This window comes from Camellia sinensis, chromosome 3 (assembly GCF_055761805.1).
Source record: "Camellia sinensis isolate YWXY chromosome 3, ASM5576180v1, whole genome shotgun sequence".
Lineage (NCBI taxonomy): Eukaryota > Viridiplantae > Streptophyta > Magnoliopsida > Ericales > Theaceae > Camellia > Camellia sinensis.
Window position 1 is genome coordinate 106,521,873 of NC_138963.1, and position 13,213 is coordinate 106,535,085.

Consider the following 13,213-nt stretch of genomic DNA (forward strand, 5'->3'; position numbering starts at 1 on the left):
CCGAACTGTAAATAGCCTTATTTTGACCCCCTCTTCATGTTTTATCAAGGGACTTTTGCTTTTTGAAGCTCCCTTTTTTCTCTTTGTGTTTAAACCTCTTTTTAGGCCTTATTTTGCATAGTATTTTAAGCTTGCATGTGCACTGTTTTGGGTTTGGTCACTAACTGTAAAATACCATGTTTTGGGCCCCTCTTCAACTTTGTTGAACAGACCTCCTCTGTTTGAGGCCAGCAACCATCACTTGCTTCTTTGTCTCCCTTTTGGCCCATTTCTTGCACAATAGTTTAGCCATACTTGTGTTTGTTTTCGTGGCTTGTTGTAAACTGTAAAGTATCATGTTTTGAGCCCCTCTTCAACTTTGTTGAAGGGCTCTCCGCCATTTAGGGCTAGCAGCTGCTACTTGCTTCATTATCTCTCTTTTGGGGCCATTTTTGCATGTTAACTTAGCCCTATTTATGTTCACTTTTTGGCCTTTCTTAAAATTGTAAATATGCTTTTTTTGGGACTGTCTTGATTCTTTCTTCACACTTCATGTTCGAATAATGCAATCTTTGCATAGTCATAGGTCATTCCATGTACCTAATCTCATGTTTCGGGTCTCATTCCAGGCATCGGGTACCATATTGCCATGTTTCGGGGCTGTTTTTCATCATATTTTGGTACTTAAATTTGCATGCTTGTATACCATATTCCATGCCTTGCCATGCTTTGGTAAAGTGGCATTCGTACCTTAGGTTCGGTCCTCGGTTTGCGTGCATGTGTGCACGCATTTCGAGTGTCTCATTTTCATCTCATGGCCTCCTATGTGAGTGTGGCTGAGGTCCACTTGTGTTGGTGTAAGTCCATTGTGTATTGTGTATGCCATTTCATTTCATAGCATTGTGTATGCTAGGTTGCATGTTAGCGCATTGTGTATGCCATGTTACCTCGTGCATCGTGTATGCCATTCCATAGCATTGTGCATGCTAGGTTGTATATTAGTTGCATTCATGCATGTCATGCATATCGCATTGTGTTTGGGATAGGAGTTAGCCCGAGCACGGGAAACGAGGGACGTTTCGTACTTCGAATGACGGAACATGTCTCAATTCCCAGTCACCGACACTCCAAATTATCCTTGATGGAATTTAGGTTTTGTTGTGTTTATATGTGCATTCATTTCATATTGAGTCGTGCAATTCGACTCCTCGGCCATCATGCATCGATATGCGTGATTGGTGGCACGAGGATCGAGGACTACACTCCCTGAAGAGTAGTCATGCATACATATGTGAAAATACTTTGCCATGCCCCTTTGTTGCTCTCTATTGCAGAAAATCAGAAATCGACAGCCTTCCGGAGCTTGGCACGCATTCCAAGAACAATTGCAAACAGAGGCAAACTGGGACATCGCGAGGGATTCTCCACACAAGGCAACCCGAGCATGCATCATTCATCATCCGAAGCAGAGTCGAGGCAGTCCCTGGCTTGCATGCCAATTTATTGCTTCCTAGTTTAATTTGTTAATTAATTAGGGTTTTGTAATTATTTGGACTGTAATTATTCATTCGGGACTGTATATTATTTATTCGGACCCTCTGCGCGAGGGCACAACTGTAATAAGTGTGCGTGTGTGTGATGTATGTCTTCCAACCCCACGTCTTTCTCCCTTTTATTTACCCACTTATGATGGTTAGATTAGGGCATGTTTCAATTAGCATACAGTATGATAGCATGTTTGCATTCATTCATCTGTTTTGCATGCACCGGGCTCGGCGCATCATACTAACTGCATTGTATTTTCAATTCCAAGATTGAATACATGTTAGCTGTAGCATTTCATATGCCATGTTTAGAATAGCCGAGCCTGCTATAGTTGCATTTTTGCATGTGTTGCATTAGGCATTTCTGTATAGTTAGGATCATGCATGGATTTCTAACCTAGCTTCTGTTTTGGCTTGGAGTACTCGGTAAGTTTTATGCTTTAGCATCCTTGCATGCGTGTGAGTGACTGCCATGATAGCATGCTTACCATGAGGCTAATTGCTTATGTGATATAACTGCCTGAGTGCCTATGGGTGAAGGTTGGGTTATTTGGATTGGAACAATTCGTTAAATGTGTGTTTTAAGCCCACTAGACAGTGTCAAAATCATGTTTTTCTAAGCCCACCCGAGGGTGGCAAATCCACGTCTTAGCCTACTTGCGGGTAGCACCATCAAACCACTTTAAAAAATAAACATGAAATGTTTTGTTCCAATTCAGACGATCCAGTCTATACTTGTATGCTGTGCGCATCACATAGTAAATCTAGGCTAATAACCGGAATAAGAACGCATAATGTTTTCAAAAATAGATATCATGGTTAGTAGAGGCCGATCTTTGATCGGGCGAGCGGGGGTGCTCACGAAGTGACCTTCCCCAATCGTACCCAAGTTCCCGAGCCGAGGCAACTTTGGTGATGACGGACACGTGGCCTTAGGCAAACGAGTCAGGGTTTCCTAAATTTTCCCAAAATAAAACATTTAGGTGGCGACTCTGTATCTGGAAAAGCAGTCCATGTTTGGCACTTCTTTTCTAAAAAAATCTATTTTCTCAAAAATGATTTGCCGGATTTGGACTCTTTGGTTCAGACTTAGAACCGTGACAATTTGAGAGTCCGAACTGTAGTGAGCCCAATATCGAACGGAACGGGGGACTCGTTCCTCCTGGGGGCGTTCGGGGGCGTCTATAGTTTATTACTCTCATCCCTAAGTTGGAAAATCCCATTAATCTGTCTGATTATCGACCCATTAGTCTTGTGAGTTCTCTATACAAAATTTTGGCAAAAGTTCTAACATATAGATTGAAGCCTGTGTTACCCACAATTATTGGTGAAACTCAGACGGCTTTTATAGGCGGGAGAAATATCATTGATGGGGTATTCATTGCTAATGAAGTGGTGGATGGATGGAAGAAAGCCAAGAAACAAGGCTTGATTTTAAAGCTGGATTTTGAGAAAGCCTTCGATTCTGTAAACTGGGAATTCCTATTCTCATTGTTGTCTAGTTTTGGTTTTGGATCCCAATAGACTTCTTGGATGAAAATGTGTGTCTCTACAGCTAGAATTTCAATTCTTGTGAATGGATCACCAACAAAGGAATTCTTACCCCAACGAGGTCTTAGGCAGGGTGATCCGCTATCACCTTTCCTATTCAATATAGTATCTGAAGGGCTCAATATACTTTTGGGCAGAGCTCTTAATCTTGGCATCCTAAAAAGAGTGTTAGTTGGGGCTAATGATGTTCTCTTATCTCATTTGCAATTTGCCGATGACCCAATTCTTTTTTCTGAAGCAGATTGGGATCAGTTGGTCCTTGTCAAAAGAATTCTCAGATGCTTTGAAGTTCTCTCTGGTCTCAGAATTAATTACCACAAAAGTTTGGTGTGTGGTGTTGGTGTGGATGATGCTTTACTGCTCTCTTTTTCAAGGCTTCTAAACTGTAAAGTGCATAACCTGCCTATCAAATTTTTGGGGCTGCCCCTTGATGATAACCCTAGTAGGAAATCTACTTGGAAGCCGGTGCTTGACAAATTTAAATCTAGACTTTCCGGATGGAAGAGAAAACTGTTGTCATTTGCCAGAAGACTAATTTTGATCAAGTCTCCTTTATCCAGTCTACCAGTGTACTTTCTCTTTTTATTTAAGATGCCTGAAGGTGTGGCTAGAGATATTGAAAAGATTGAGGCTAACTTCTTATGGGCTGGTAATGCCATTAAAAGGAAAGTTCACCTTGTGAAATGGGTGGAGGTTACAAGGAGCACAGATCAAGGGGGGTTGGGTATCCGCAGGATCAGAGACGTCAATGCTTGCTTGCTACTCAAATGGTGGTGGAAATTTGGAACTCAAATCAATGCTCTTTGAAGGAAAGCTATTTGTAGTAAATATAAGGTTGATGAGCTGTGTTGGTTTCTGCCAATGAAGGCCTCTTTTAAACATTCCAGACTGTGGAAAGACATCATCTCCATTGGGACTCATAGTAGTATTATTTACAACAACTATTTGGGCAATTGCCTCATTAAAGTGGGTAATGGAAATAGAATCAAATTTTGGCATGATAAGTGGTGTGGTACCTCTTGTCTTAAGATTGATTTTCCACATCTCTTTAATCTTTCAACTGATAAGGAAGGTTCTCTCCACCAATTCTTTGCAAGGAAAATCAGTTCAACTGATTGGAATTTACCCCATAGAAGAGTGTTATATGTATGGGAATTGGCTGAAGAAGCTAGATTGCTTGGTGTCCTTTCCTCCGCTCCTTCTTTGAGTCTTGATAGAGCAGACTGTTTGTCCTGGGCTTGCGCATCAACAAATAGTAGTGAGTTCTCTGTGTCCTCTCTTTACTCTCTTAGCAGCTCTAATCTCGGCCCCAATCTCAGAATCTGTAAATCCATTTGGAATAAAACCACTCCCCCCAAGGTTTCATTTTTCTGTTGGCTGGCATGGAAAAACAAAATCAAATCTGCTGAATTTTTGCACAGACTTGGCATTCTGGATAGCAGCGTTTCCACTCTTTGCCCCTTCTGCAGATTTGAACCTGAATCTGCTGTTCATGTTTTGCTTCTTTGCCCCTTTTCTTGGTTGATCTGGTCTTCTTTTATTCATGATTGGGGATTTTTCTGGTGCATCAATAACTCTGTGGAAGGCCTTCTCAATTGGTGGTTGGGTGTTAGATTGAAGAGCTTTGATAGGCTAATTTGGAGAGCTATCCCCCTTATTGTTCTTTGGTCCATTTGGAAGCACAGGAACGAATGTGTCTTCTTTGAGACTCAATCCAATTTCTTTGGTCTGTGTGAATTAATCAAAATCAGGACAGCTTTTTGGTTGAAAGCATCTATTAAGAACTTCCCATTCTCAATTGATGATTTAGCTTTCAAATGGAATCAAATCAGGCTTTGTTCCTGAATCCTCAGTTGGTCTTTGCCTTTTGATCCTTCTCCTCTTCTCTGCTGATCTGTTAGCCTTCTTGATTCGGCTCTGATCTGCCAGTCTGTTATTCTGATCTGTCTGGGTGATTTTGGCTGAAGACTGTCTGCTGTTCTGTCTGGGTGCATTCATCATTCAGGTCCTCTGCTTCAATGCTCTGTTTGTTGCATCTGTTGTGTTATAGCGAGACTGTTCTGCTATAGTGAGGCTGCTGCTGCTATTCTGGTCTGCATCTGTTTAGTGAGTCTGCTGCTGCTGTGTTTGGTTTCTGCTGCTGCTGTGTTTGGATTGGGCTGTGTGCTGTGTTTGGTTTCTGCTGCTGCTATGTTTTGCTTGTTTGATGGCTGATTGGGTTGTTAGTCAATGTGTTAGTTGGTTGTAAGGGTTGATTGGGTTATATCTGTTTTGCTGTTTTGTTTTTTGCTTTCCTGTTTGTTGGTTCCTCACCAACCGGAGCTTGGAGCTTCGTGTTAGCTCCAAGCTCCTCTTTATTGATGTATCTCTTCATATCTTGTATGTTTTGCATCAATAAAGATTTATTTGCCGATCAAAAAAAAAAAAAAAAAAAATCAAGTTTCACTGCAACAAGTGATTCATCCTTAAAGGTAAAAAAATTACAGCATGAGACTAAACATATCCATATCACTATCCACTTAACATGAACTGAATAACGTGAAGTCAAACTTTCTAATGGAGCTCTAAAAATGTGGGACATTCAACCCCCATCCAATTTTTTTTTAATAATAAAAATAAATAAATAAATAAATAAGAACGAACTAAAGGGATAGTAGGGTATTCTTGCATACACAATCAGCTCCAGCATTGGACAGACATCGTTGACTTGTCTAAAATAGAGTAATTACAAAAATTTCTGATATCATCAAAGATGCAGCGTAGTACAAAGAACCACAACTCACTCCAAGAACAAGAATATGTAAAGCAAGCAAGATGAGAAAATTTAGAAGTTCTCACACTTCTTCTTATTGACACAGAAGACAAATTTGAAAGCTCCCATTCTACAATCTTAGATAAGTTGATTGGTAGTCAGAAGTCAACTACAGTTACACACATATGACCACTCATACAAGTGTAAAGCAAATCTACATTCTGCTTCACCTTTTTTTTTTTTTTTTTGAAAATTTTGACTTATTCTAAATTTGTTTTCTAAATCTGGTTGCACAAGTAGGCAAGATTAAACAGATTGGACTTGATATTAATAACATGCAACATGGAATAAACAAGGAAAATTATTTATTTATTTATTTTGGGATATATACCAAGGTGTCCCATGGAATGAACATGGAGAATAACCTCAGTTTCAGTGACCCAAACACTGTGAGCTGCCAGCAAATTGCTTTGTAGGAATTTTACTTTCTCCAGGTATGTAATTGTCCCATGTTCGACTTCTCGAGTATTCATCACAAATTGATTCTCATAAGCTATCTCTGCAACATGCTAAATATTGAAACAGTAAATGAAGAGAATTAGTTGGATCTATCTATTTATAAGGATATCTATCTATTCTCTGGCATCAAATTTGAACCCTGCATTTGACTTGCTGTCAAATCTATATATAGGGCAAGCAAAAAATAAAGAGAAAAGAAATAAACAAACGAATGTGCCAGATTCCCAAGATATTAGTTGAATATTAACCTCTATAAGAATATTAACATTAAACAAATCACGTCATGTGACTCAAGTTTGGCATTCTATGTGATATTATGCTACTACTAGAAGCTGCTATGTAGTCATTTTTTTATTTTTTATTTTCAATGTTGTTACATTACATTGCAATAGGATGAAATTGAACTACAAAAAATGAAAAAGATAGAAATAGAAAAATTCCAGGCTACCTAGAGACCGTAGTGTATAATACAAGCTTTACATAGATGTCAATAGCAAAAATAGAATAAAAAACTAGAAATCAATCCTAAAAAGTAATATTTTCCCACTCCACATATTTAAGCCATGTCTGAACTGAACTTTCATTCTACATCAATAACTAATCAAACCACACAACATTAAGAAATAGAGAAAATATTACGAAAGCTCACCAAAAAAACATGAATAACATGATTTTATGAAGACACAAGACTTCAAAACTAACCTGCAGATTAAATGCAACCATCTGAGCTCCATGCTTCCATTCAGTAAGTGGATTGAAATTTGAGGAGGTGACTCAGGTCCCCTTTGGGTATACCCTCAGAATATTCTTTTGTGTGAACCTAAGGGGGACAAGAGAGAAAAGATTAATAAAAATAGCAGGGATCTAATCATTCACTGGAGTGAAAATATAAATGTTTTAAGATAATTCTTAGAGATATTAAGCACATAGAACTTCATTGATTACCTCACAAGGTCAATTCCATAAGATTCTGCTGCCTTTTGAAGTGTTGTTTCACTCAAACTAAGACGTTTAATTTTTCCAATTCCAGCCCTCAAAGCCTCTTTCAATCCATTCTTTGGTTTCCCAGTGTGAATTGCAATCAGATGCTTGTATTGACGTGCTCCTAGCTGGAATGATTTTTGCTCACAACCATCACTGCCTTCATCATCCTGATCGGTGTTGTCTTGTTAACCATGACAAAATTTTAACATGTTAAAGTAATTGAGCACCTTAGAAGTTATAACAGAATGAAGTAAATTTCATTTCTAGATTATAAGCTGATGAAATAAATTTATTTCTGAGCTCACCCTGTCATCAGGATCCAGCTTAGCTGCAAGGTCTGGTGACTCCTTTCCCGATGCTACTTCAGTAGATGAATCCTTCTCTGTTGGACCCTCAGTTCAAGATATTCTTTTGGTGGTTTGGTTGAAACAATAATTCGATGCTTTAGGGCTTCTGGTGAAGGGAATTCTTCCAAGCACCTTGATGCAAGGTAGTATAATAGTTCTCCAAACGTTTCAATGACCATCTATAAGAAGATTTAGTTTTTATTACAATAGAAACATTGAAATCAATTCATCTTTTTGTAATTTAAAATCATGAAGGTAAAAAGAAAAAAAAGAAAGAATTAAAGCTAACCTCTGCAACCTGAGCTTGAAGGTCTGCTGTAAGGTGGCCCTCCAAAGTTACGATAACAGGGTATGGAGATTTAACAAAAGCATATTCTTTAATGGACTGCAAGCATTTGATGAGTGTCACAGGAGCCATTAGGGTCCTAGATTCATTCAGAAGTTGAGATTATTCCAAACATAAACACAAGTCAATAATGAACTTAGGAAAGTGAATGTTATTCAAAATATTTAGTAAATTCATATTTAAGATTAAAATTTATAATCTATATTGCAAATGCAATGGGATCAGGCAATCCCTACAAAAATTACCTGATATGACTGTATGACGAACAATTATGCCAGCACATAATATCACTTGGATAGTGTTGGACCAATTGAATATCTTTTATTTATTTATTTATATATTTTGTTCATGAATCTTCTCTTGTTCATGAATGGAGATTCATTGTTTTGGTGACTTTTCGTCTTGTTCATGAATGGAGATTAATTAGAGTTCATGAACTTGGTGTTGAGTTAATATTTGGAGACTCTTCCTTTTCTCTCGGTTAATGGTCATTATTATTTTTTGGTGTAAATTGTAAGGTCCTAGTGGCCTATAAATAGTTCCTCTCATCTACTCTTTTCTACACCAACTATTATTTATACTTGAGAGATTACTAGTCAAAGAAGGGTGTTTTTCTTGGTGGAGTTTTGGGTCCACCATCTTGTGCAGAGTTGGCCTGAACCATACGACAAGTGGACGGGCTGTTGTATCCTGGAGAGGACAAGTCATAGTTTTGTGACTGCTGCATCGGTATTTAGATTCTTCCTATCGCAGTGGGCTTGATCTCCTTAAAGAAAACGAGATATCCATGACTCAGCTTGATCTATTTGTATCTCATTTTCTTTGCATTATTTATCAATAAAATATAATTTTTCTAGTATTTTCTCTAAAAAATTTAAGGAGATCAACCATGGAACAAATACTAGAAAAAACCAATGATGGAATTGGAGATCTCAACAAGCCTTTCAAGTTCAATGGAGTTCATTTTAAGAGGTGGGAAGGAAAAGTTCTTTTTTGACTCAGCCTTTTGAAAGTTGCATATGTTCTTACCGAGAAGAACCCAAACAAAATCCCAACCGAGGAGATGAATGATGAAGACTAGGAGGCATATGAAGCAAAAGTGTTTTCCTACAATAAAGATGAGTATAATTGTCATTTTTATCTCTTAAATTGCCTTGCTGATCAATTTTATGATTACTATGAGACCACTTACACTTTCGCAAAGAAAATTTGGAAAGCTTTACAGACTAAGTATGATACTGAAGAGGCAGGAGCAAAAAAGTATGTAGTTAGCCACTTTTTTCGCTTCCAAATGGTGGATGGAAAATCTGTTATGGAGCAAGCACAAGATTTCCAAATGGTAGTTGCAGTACTTGTTGACAAGCTACTGCCATTTTAGAGAAAATTCCAAAAGAGCATGCGCCACAAACAGAAGAAGACTTCCTTAGAGGCATTGATCACTCGCATTCGAGTTGAAGAGGAGGCTAGAGGCCAAGATGCATTAATAACACAAGAGGGTAATGACAATTCTACTACAAAGGTAAACTTTGTTTCAGCAAATAATAACTTACCCAAAGGTCACAATTCCAAGAATGCCTATTTGAAGCCTTATAAAAAGAATATGAAGAATTATGGTAAACCTCACAATAAATGGATTAATCCAAGTAAGAACCAAGGTCCATCACCTCCACAAAATTTTACATGATTTGTCTGTTGGCAAAAGTGGGCATATTGCTCGAACTTGTAAATTCTGAAAACGTGTACCTTCCCCAAAGGCTAACGTTATTGAGGAGCCATTTGTGGTGATGATTACAAACATTTGCATGGTTAATTATGTGGACGGTTGGTGGACAGATTCTGGTGCCAATAGACATGTTTGTTATGATCAAGCTTGGTTCAAGGTGTATACTCCCTTTGATCATGAGAAAACAATTATGGTTGGTGACTTTAGTCAAACCAAGATACTTGGGAGTGGTGAGGTTGACCTTAAGTTCACCTCTGAATGTGTGCTTACTTTGAAAGATGTGCTTTATACATCGTCCATGAGGAAGAATTTGATGTTAAGTTATTTGTTGAATAAGGCTAGTTTTAAGCAAACTATGGAATTTGATCAATATGTGATTACCAAGAATGGTATTTTTGTGGGTAAGGGTTATGCTTGTGATGGGATGTTAAAATTGAATGTTGAGATTAATAAACCATCTACTAATTCGGTTTATATGTTGTCTTCTATTAATTTTTGGCATGCTCGCTTGTGTCATATTAACAGTAAATATGTGGGAATCATGAGTAGTTTAGGATTAATTCCTAAAGTGACAAATTTTTTTGAGAAATGTGCAATTTGCAGTAAAGCAAAAATTAGCAAGAGGCCTCATAAAAATGTTGAAAAAAAATACCGAATTGCTAGAATTATTTCATACTGATTTGTGTGAGTTTGAAGGAATTTTAACTCGGGGTGATAACCGATATTTTATCACTTTTATTGATAATTTTTCAAAATACACAAACGTATATTTATTAAAAAATAAAAAAATGCTTTTGAGAAATTTAAAAAATTCCTTCTTGAAGTGGAAAATCAATTTGGTAAAAAGGTTAAGAGAATTAAAAGTGATAGAGGTCGGGAGTATGAATCTCTTGGATTCAACTCTTTTGTTCTGTTATTGGGAATTATTCATGAGACTACTCCACCATATTCACATTCATCTAATGGTGTAGTTGAAAGAAAAAATAGAACATTAATTGACTTGACGAATGTTATGCTTATTGATTCAGGTGCTCCCTCAAATCTCTGGGGCAATGCTATTTTGACAGCTTGCCATATGATAAATAGAGTGCCACACAAAAAGACTAAAATTGTATCGTATGAGTTGTGGCGGGTGTAGACACCCCATTTTTGACCACCCTTAAGACTTGGGCACTACTGATGGTTTGCTTGGTGGTGAAATGTGTGTAGGGCAAAAGTTCAATTTCTTCGGCAAGGAGAGAGTCAAATCCCAACTTCATACCCCTTTTGGACCAAAACAATCTGGATCAAAAGATTTTAGACCTTGAAACCCTCTCTTTCAAAATGTTTTGGAAATAAAGTTCCTACGATGTTTCAACGCTCGCATTTCATTAAATGTTGCGCTTTTCGGTAAACCGAGTAAGGACAAAGTGGAAATGAATGAAAGAGAGATGAAATCTTTGAAAAATCTTTCAAAACACCTTGTTTAGGGGTTTGGAGTTAAAGAAAAGAGGAAAGGAGAGAAGAAAACTAGTTTGGGAGAAGTTCGGCATAAATCCGGGTAGGATCGAAACTGAGCGGCTTCACCAAAACAGGCATAACTTTTTGCACAGTTGGAATTTTGATGCAAGAATGCCACCATTGGAGAGCTTACTTCTGAGGTTTCAATTTGGACACTTGCCAACCACTTTTTGGCCTTGCCAGCCACGTTTTGGCCTTGCCAGCCACTTTTCTTCCCGACCAGCCACTTTTTTTGGTCTACCAGCCACATTTTCTGGTCTGCAGACCAAAAAAGTGGTCTGCAGCCATGCCACCACCTTCCTCTCTCTGTGCAGACCACCTTCCCCCTTTGCTGACCACTTTTTGTCCCTGCAGACCACTTTTTGTGGTCGGCCGACCAGTGCAAGTAGCTGGCCGACCACTTCAACTGGTCGGCAGCTTTCCTGCACTTTCTGCAGATATTTTCCATGCCAGCTGTGCCAACTGTTGGGCATAGAATGCATCCTCCATATGGAGGGATTGATTCAAGCTTCAAGCTTGTTAAACAAACTTGATGCATGTTTTTCTATAAAAGGGAGCCTCCTCCCTCTTGCTTTAGGTTCAGAATTTTTGTATTGGAGCTATACATATATCATCTATCTTTATATTGCTCTTCCTCTTCATATTTGTGCTTGAAAGTGCCTATTCTTCACACTTTTGCACACAAACACTTAGTGAAACACTACACTCTTGTTGCTAAGGCACCTTGAAGCTGGTTTTGGTGTTTTTGGACTGATTTTGATCCAAAAAGGTTGTTGGAGTTGCTTCCTTGAAGTTGTTCTACAAGGGTGAGTTTCTAACCCCTTAAAGCTTTGTTTTTGTTAAGTCTTTGGCCTTATTTGCATGCTAATTTAGGCCTAACTTTAAACTGCAAAAAGCTCTGATTTTAAGTGTTTAAGATGTTTGTTTGAGGCTTCCTTGGTGTTGGGGGTGATCTACTCCCTTGCATGCCCTATTTGCTAGGCTTTTGAGCCATCACTTTGAGCCTTTGTGATCACCTTTATTTGGCCTTTCTACCACTGAATTCCAGAGGAATTTCAGCGGTGGAAACTTGGTTTTGAGGCCTCAAATGGGTGGGGGTTGTCCCCCTCCTTTTTTCTTGTATGCTTGTGTTGATTGCTCATCACAAGAGCATGTAGTTCTATCTTCTTGAAGCTTTGTTTGAGCACTTTTTTGTGACTTTTTAGACCTGCCATGACTCTGTTTTTGGTTGTCTTGATCACCCCTTGCATGCTTCTTGTATGTGTAGTGTAATCTTACTTGTGGCTCATCAAAGTAGCATGTCTTTCTAGCATGTTTTGACTCCATCTTAGCATGTCTTAGGCATTATTTCAGCATGTTATACCTCTGTTAAGGGTTGGTTTGATTGCATCTTGCATGCTCTTTGCGCTTGTAGTGCATTTCCATTCACTAGCCTAACATACATCATGCTTTGGACCATCATTCTAGCATGTTTTTGGCTCAACTCCGGCAAGCTTTTACTCATGTTTTACCATGCTTAAGTTCTGTTCTATGTCGTTTTGGTCATGCATGCCTTGCTTTGTATAGCTATAGTGCATTCTTGCTAATTAACTTTAAGTTTCCAAGTCACTAGCATGCATTGCTTGGGCTATTTGTATGATTTAGCATCATTTGATATGTGATTTCAGTACATGTAGTGTGGCCATGCCCTCACATCTTTCACTCATTCAATGCTTTGGAGGGTTTGTGCCTTATGCCTTAAATATGAACCTATGCGTATGCCATCTTGCCTAGCTTTTTGGGCCACCATTTCAGTCTGTTTTTTCTCCTAATTTTCCATGATATAACTCTGATTTTTGTTGGTGAAGTCATCTCATGCTTGGTTTTGGTAGGTGTAGTGTAATCCTCCTTATTGGCCTTGTATACTCTATGCTTCATGCCCTTCATGCTATCTTGTTTTGGCTATACTCTGTACATGTTTTAGCCTTG

The 13,213-nt window shown here is 38.4% G+C and overlaps 1 long non-coding RNA gene across 1 annotated transcript; it reads right to left on the reverse strand.

The window, feature by feature from the left end:
• Positions 1–6,697: 6,697 nt before the first annotated feature.
• LOC114323196 (uncharacterized) lies at positions 6,698–11,357 on the reverse strand. The gene is made up of 4 exons (XR_014364389.1): positions 7,966–11,357; positions 7,635–7,855; positions 7,291–7,510; positions 6,698–7,165 (listed from the first exon to the last, which is right to left on the reverse strand). It is a non-coding gene; the product is annotated as an uncharacterized LOC114323196 (long non-coding RNA).
• Positions 11,358–13,213: the final 1,856 nt, after the last annotated feature.